At 39.1% G+C, this 8,047-nt stretch overlaps 1 pseudogene; it reads left to right on the top strand.

The window, feature by feature from the left end:
* The first annotated feature begins 3,577 nt into the window (after positions 1–3,577).
* On the top strand, positions 3,578–7,756 carry LOC125475427 (annotated as a pseudogene).
* Positions 7,757–8,047: the final 291 nt, after the last annotated feature.

Below are 8,047 nucleotides of genomic sequence, written 5' to 3'. Positions count from 1 at the left end.
TTGAAGGCCCACAAGGATAAAAGAATAGCACCACTGCTTGATTATTGGAAAATCCTTATGTGTGTCAACCTCTGTGCTCCGTGGCAAAGCAGACTTGCAAAAATGCCCAACCTTTCTTCACATCTGAGAAAACACTCCCAACAGGATTGCTTGCCCAGAAATCGAAGAGGCACCGCTCTCCGAATCTCGAGAACCATATCCCCAACAAGATTGCCTGCTCAGAAATCGAAGAGACACCGCTCCCCGAACTTCGAGAAGTCGGATTTCATTGGATAAAATTTATCCACAATCCTCACACGCAACATCAGCTTTCTGGATACCATAAACCACTTTTTCAAAGTGCTCTGACAAAGTTAAAACACGTGGACCTTGCAGCGACCACTACATTGCTTTGACCGAGAAGGGTAAAGGAACAGCATTACCACTCACTGTTGGGACAATTCCTATATATGTCGACCTCCATCCTCCATAGCCAGGCAGACCTGCCAAATAAAAAAAAATGCTCAACCCTTCCCCATATCCGAAATGGCACTCCCAATCTAGCCTATCGAAATACTCCGTTTTCTTCTCCTTCGATAATACCCATGCCAACCAGCCACATCAGAGCAAGAATATCTCATATCATCAGGGCTGAAAGCAAGAGTATCCCATATCATACTTTTTCTTTGTCTTTTCCTTTGCCCTTACTCTTACCTGCAGGACAAGAAGAAAGAATGCAATCAGTCGGAACCTGAAATCAAACTTCCGATCTAGAACTGATTGCCCGGAACCTTTGCCTGGTTGCTTACCTAGCATTGCTCTCGAATACTCATCCTCAACTGTTGTCAAGGTCATGAATTCCTTCGGCAAATACCTCAGAACAGTTGGTACGATATTGGCTCTTTACACTGAAGCTGCCAAGCATGGATGAGTCACTGAGAAGTAATGGTCTGAAAGACCATTTAAATGCAAAGGTTGCGCACCATTTTTGCTATACAAAAGATTGAAGCAGAAGGTTCAACGATGAGCTAAAACAGATCACTACAGCACGACGCCCTTCTTGTGGAACCGCACAATCCAGACGGAAAAGTCTAAGTCAAATCCAAGCTCGGCATCATTGCTCTAATTGAAGAGATCGAGAAACCTCAACAGCCTTTTGCTAACAACGTCGTCGAAGAACAAAGCTTCGCCATACCACATCTACTACTTTGTCAAACAATAAAAGTATCCCATATCATCAAGATCGAACATACTCCAAGTCTGACGGACTTGTTTTGACCCTCAAATTCTGGAGTCGGCTCGCTCCTTTGGAGGAAACCAGAAAACCCTCCAGCCCAGTTCAAGAATACACCTGTGGAAAGTCAAGTACAACAAAGCACGTGCCGATTCGTCCTTCTTCTCCAAAAACAAGAGTACCTCCTATCATCTATTCTCCCTGTTTCTTCTCTTTATCCTTATTGCTGAATGAGAGACAGGGAGAATGAGTACAATCAGCCGGAACCCAAGATCAACCTACCGATCTGAGACTGATTCCTTGGAACCTTGATTTCTTACCTTGTCTGTCACCTCATTCGGCAGATCTCTTCGCTTAGAGACTTGGGGGACTCCTACTATATGGTTTGTATCGCACTTGACCAAACCCGAAACTACAAGTAAGCTTCAAATGAAAATGATACATTACCTTGTGCATCAATGCCAACCAAAGATACCACTCCTGAATGAAGGAAAAATACTTCCAAGAGAAGGTGCCACATCTACTTACAATACAGAGAAGGCAAGTGAAGGCGACACCACACTTCAGTACTTGGAAGTTTCGTGATTACTCAATGGCTTGGATCTTGCAAGTCCCCAACCGAGGAGCTTCCCTCACTTGGGAACTTAGGGGAGCATTGTTTGTACCATACTTGACCAATCCCGAAACTACTAAGCACCGGTCAACAGCATACCGTCAAGGATCCACAAGACTTTTCCTCCAACCAGGAGGCTAATCACAACACGACACATATCGGTATCAGAGGTCAATCATAGCGCGACAAGTGTCGATATCAGAGGCCAATCACAACACGACATGTGTCAATGTCAAAACAAAGCTAGAAAATCTCTTCTATAAAAGGGGATCATTCTCCCACAATAATCCCTAATGTCATTTGTACTAAACTATTCACTAGAACTCACTAAAAGAGAGCTTGAACCTATGTATTTGTGTAAACCCTTCACAACTAATGAGAACTCCTCTACTCCGTGGACGTAGCCAATCTGGGTGAACCACGTACATCTTGTGTTGTTTGCTTCCCTATCTCTATTCATGTACATACTTATCCACACTAATGACCAGAGCAATCTAGCAAAGGTCATAAACTTCACACTTTCTGTTGTACCAAAATCCTCACCGATTTTGTGCAGCAACGTACTTAGTTTGTTTGCAAGTGTTCCAGTCACATCTTTCATATGGATGCAATTTCCCTTCCTTCTTGAGTTAGTCATTTCTACTTATGGAGCAGGCGTGTTTGACAGGAAAATAAAACATTGACCTTATGAAGACCCTAAATACTCGGCCTCGTGTTAATGTTATTATAAATTATGCTTATTAGTTTTGGATTGCTACAATTTCTTTTGAAGTTTGTAATGAAAAGTTGTTTGGATCCTGTATAATAAAACCAAATCCACCCGGGTCGTAATGTATGTGTTTGAACATTTAGTCTTCGTGTTGCATTCCTTCTTCTTTTGCATGTGACATTTTACCGCAACAGCAAAAAGTAATTATATCTATGCATTCTGGTGTTGGTTAGAATGAATGATGATTTTTTTTTGAAATGCTAGCTTGGTAGCTCCCAACACACAAATGTAAAATTGACGGTCATAGATTGCTCAACAAAAGAAAATGGATGTTTATTTGATATGCACGAGCAACAACATATTATACTTTTGGGTGAACTGTCAATTTAGTCTCTAAATTATCACTTGAGTGAAAATTTGGTCCCTAAACTATTTTTTTCCAGAAAAATCAGTCATTGAATTATAAAAATCTACCAATTACATTCCTAATATTATATTCAAAGCTACTATATTCAATTTTTTAATAATTTAAGTCATGTTACTTGCATATAATACATATTGAAGGGTAGATTGGTAATTTTACATAAAGAAATAGTGTATGGAGTTAACTTTGGAGGGTAAATTAGAAGTTAGATCCACAACCTATATGAAATGTTAAGGGCTTATGGGCGAGAAAATAACGGTATTACATGCGAAGTGTGTCAAGTGATTTGTTAACAAGAAATTGGATAAAATAACTTTGAATATAATAGTAGGGATGAAATTAACAATTTTTAATGAATTTAGAGACTTATTTTACCAAAAATATAATTCAGAGATCTAATTTTCACTAAGATCATAATTCAAAGACTAAATCGGTACTTTACTCTATACTCTTTCAACCCCCAAAATCAAAAACAAATCAAATGGAGGGAAACCTATTCGTCCCATCAGTATCCATCCTCATAAGCTTTCCCAAATCTAATTTCCCAATTCGATTTTCCCGATTACAATGGCTTACACTCTGAGCCCTAATCCGGCAACCAAGTAGCGGAGGCTCCCAATGGCCGCTCGTCTCCAGTCTCCAACCAGCCCCTTCTTCCTCGGCTCCAACGACGACAATCGCGAGCGTGCGCAGGCTCGCGCACCACCCGCCGCCGCAATTCGAAGGAAGTCCATTGAGCTCAATCTGCTGCCACAGCAGGGAGACCCCAATCACAGCCTCGGAAAGGCGCAGATCCTCGAGCTGTTCCAGAATTGCATCAAACTCGCCAGTGAAAATGTCAGTTTAGATTTTTCAAGTAATTGAAAGTTTTGAAATTAATTTTTTTAACTAAAAGTTTCAATTTTTTTTGAATTTTATTTGTCAATTGAGTGAGCCATTTTTACTGTATTAGATTTCGATGTTTGTTGTGAAATTTTTCTTAAATGTTCGATTTTGATCTGTTAAAGGAGCTCATCTGTAAATTGTAATAGTGATTTCGTTCACTTTGGACCTGTGCTCCATTGATCTTGTTAGTATCTTAATACTGTTGTAATTTTAGATACCAGAGTAGAGGATGCCAATGCTGACAATGGAAAAATGCGGCTAGTTTCAATAGTGCGAGACACCAGAAGAAGGTTTACTGTTCTATAGTGTGAGATGCGACATAAATCCAAACATGCAGATATCTCCCTTATCAACGCTGGAATCATCTTTTGAGGCTCTAAATGTAAAATAGTTTATCCTTATTACTAGTTTTATAGTGTGAGATGCGAGGCCAAGTTTAATACAATTTTGATTGTATTTTCAGTTGCATTTGCAGTTGATCCCCTCTATCATCAGAGAGCAGACGTCTGCACAATTTGATGAAGGTGGGGCCAAGGGTCTTTTAATGAATACTCTTGAAGTATATGGTGGAAGCTTCGAAAGTACCAGGGAAGCGCATAGCATCTGATAATCAACTTGATAAATCAGATACCATGGATCCTTCTTTCGCTGGTGGTGAGTTCCGTTTTCGGTATTCCATTGAGTTCTTCGAAATCGCATCTTCCCATTTTTTTTCCAAATGAGAATGATGTGGTTTACTAAGATTAATTTTTTCTTGATCTTTTATACAATATGTAGAACAGATGGTATTGAACATGCGAAATCAAAGACGAAATTTCACCAATTCTCAGGAGTTTGGTTGATCGATTTGATGAGGATAACGGAAGGCCACCAGATATATATATACATACATGTGATCAAGAATCAGCAGAGCAAGTTGATGCTGCCTATAACAATGAAGCTGATTTTGATTGTGATGTATCTGAGAATTGCGGGAACTGGGATTATGATCATGATGACCAAACAAGCGTCGTGGAGGACCTTAACTGTGAAAGTTCAAATTTCCCTAGTTATCACGAGGTTTTTCGAACATACTATTCATATTAAGTTTGAATCGTAAATTTTGTTCCATCGGTTTTTCATTTTAGTTTTATGCAATGTATTAAAAGCGTGAGGCGTGGGCAAGGCGTCTAAGGGACAGCCCGATCTAGGCATGAGGTGTGAGGCAAGTCTCACGGGATCTAAATTTTTTAATATATACATCGAGCATACACATAAATTATATTAAAACAAAATATTAATTAATAATCACCTTAAGCACACACATATATTATAAATATACACCCATATATATATACATATTATATATATATATATATATAAATAATAGATGATGAAAAGCACAATGAGCACATATATAACAATGCACGCAAACAACACACACATCCATTAGAGCAACTCCAGCGTTGCAAAGACCCCTTAGGGCTATTCACTATTGAATCCACCAAGTGAACAGTAATTGCCCTTAATGAACCAATAACTGCTTTTTGCATCTCCACCCCTAAAACTGAATAGCCTTGGTAATAGGCAATACAATATTAGTATTTTTTTTATTTTATAAAATATTAGATTTTACTCACTAAGCAAATCCGTCATCATCCGTCCTCCTCACTCATCGTTTTCACAGCCTGCAAATTGGTGATGTCGGATAGCTTCTTCCTCATTATGCCACCCAAAGACAATCTCTTGGCCATTTTCTCACTTCCCGTACTGTTCGAAACCGATTTAAACTTCAAGATTCACAATTGGGCATTCAGGAAATGCAATTCCAACACTAAAAATAGTGATGTTATTAAAAAAAAAAAAGGCGGGGGGGGGGGGGGTGGGGGGAGCGGGGAGGGGAAGCACTTCGAGTGCAGAGAACCCAGAATTCGAATTGGAAAATCTAAATGAACAAGCGACTTCGGAGATGAAGCTTGTGCCATCGAAAATCAAGGTCAAGGAGGACGAAGTTCAAATAGAGGGCGACATCGATGAGCTTGGTCTAATTGGTGAATCGGACGACAGAGCTCGTAGTTCTTCGATTAAGGCTCGAATATGAGGCCTCTTCACAATTCTGAGTAAGGGGCGATGAGAGAGAGAGAGGAGAGCAGCAAAAAGAAGGGAGAGGAAGTGAGCAGCGAGCTCTGACGTTAGCGTTGCATCATCTGCACCTCGGGCTCTCGGGCCAGATTCGTACCGAGCATGTCGCTTGGGCTCCCTCCGGCGCTGAAGCCCGCATGGGCTGGACTTGATCGCCCCAACGATTTGCTCCTGTGCAATCCACGGTCCATCAGGCTAGTGGCCTCACTGGAATTGCTCTTATATAAAAAAATAAAAAAAAATCAGAAAAAATAAAAAAATAAATAAAAAAAAAGGCAGAGAGACAATAGTGCAAGGAAAAGGTATGAGATGGTTAAGACCCTAGCTAAAATTTGGGTTTGGAAGTTGAAAAAAATAAATAAATAAAATAAGTATCCAAACAGAAACGCCTAGGCGCCTTGAGGCGAACCTCCACCCACTCTCTCAAAAAAGAGATGGCAACCCTCACACCCAGTCTCAGAGGCTGCCTAGGCACGCCCTAAGGCGAGCCTTTTAAAACATTGGTTTTATGAATAATTGAAGAATGACTTCATTCCTCATAATTTTCAACTTTTGTAGAATAATGAACCGGGTACTTACCATGAGCTTGATATGGATGAGAGACTTGAGAAAGTTGATGGGTTTTTGTTCTTAATTCTTGGATTTACTTCAAAACAAAATGCCTGGGTAGGTCCTGATCATTGGAAGCATCGAAAAATTAAAAGGTCAGGTTCAATGATCATGTCATCAACTAATATGTGCATGCGTATCTCATGTGGTTCAATAGTAATGTAACACATCACACAATCTGTTTTTTCAGTTTCAGGAAACGATCGTCCTGCAGAAAAACCAGTAACAGTTAAACAAAAGAAGACCAAAGTACAGCAGGATCTTGATTTCACAAAATCCCTGGATGAAGAGTTCTCAGATATTTTTGCTCCTCCCAAAAATCCAAAATCCTTGCTGCTTCCTGCAAGTGGAGCACCCAGTAATACAAAACTTCCTGAGGATTGCCACTACTAACCAGAAGAGTTTATAAAGCTATTTCTTCTACCTCAAGTAAAGGTAATGTGTGTCAACTGTCAACAATCATACCACATATTTTTGGTGTACTCTTTCTATTTCATGATATGCTCTTTTTTGCTCTAGTGCCTTGGAAGGCGACGCAGGAAGTCCTCAGGTAATAAATTCTTTCTTGATAACGAATAGATATACCAATAATTAATTTTTTGGAACGTCCATTTGTTTTCTCAATCCTTTTATTTATTTATTTATTTATTTATTTTATTACTGATGAAATGTGCAAGTAGTTTATATAGAGTACTTGATGCTGCATCAGATGAATCAGGGCAACACTGTGATGACGATGGGCAATTTCCATACTTCGATGATGAAAGTGGACTTGGGGGACAATATGACGACGGAAATATCCATAGTGATGTGAAGGACTTTAGCACACTTGTTTCTCAGCCTCGCCAGGTTGGTTCCAAACTTTTCAGCTTGATGTAATTTAAGTTAGCTCCACGAGTCGGGATCTTAGTGTCATATGGCCTATGACATGAGTTGTGGTGGTTTTACCAACTTGATTTCAACTCATGTAGTTTAAAGGTTTACAGTTGGATTATGTCTAGTTTTATGATTAGTTTTACACTTTTAGTATGTAATTCATAATCCGTTAAAACAAATATGTGGAGTTTTTTGCTTTACGGTTTGCTTTCTACATCTAAACAATACAGGTTAACAAAATCGAAGTCCACTACGACAAGACTTCCAACACAAGTCGATGTGCAGGCTTTGAAAGAAACTCTTTGAACCATGTACAAGAATCTGTTCAAACGTTGACCCAGGTCTGCTAAGTCATTTGCTCATATTTTTTCAGGTTTTCTGTTTTATTAGGCAATATAACATATAGGAAACCATCTTTAATAAAAAAGAAGTTAAATTACATAAGAAAGTAAATACCCCCAAACTTAGCTTTTTGCTTGTCCTCAAGCAAAATAAATCTAGAAAACAAAAATAAAAGCTAATGAAGTAAAAACTTAAATGAAATTTAAATAAATGACAATTTTTAGTTTAAACTTTCGATCCAACCCATGTAGCGAG

This window comes from the organism of the source record quoted next, unplaced genomic scaffold (assembly GCF_019419815.1).
Source record: "Pyrus x bretschneideri cultivar Hongxiangsu unplaced genomic scaffold, Pyrus_bretschneideri_v1 Contig15, whole genome shotgun sequence".
NCBI lineage: Eukaryota > Viridiplantae > Streptophyta > Magnoliopsida > Rosales > Rosaceae > Pyrus > Pyrus x bretschneideri.
The sequence above is the reverse complement of the archived record's forward strand: the minus strand, read 5'-3'. Positions and strand labels throughout refer to the sequence as shown.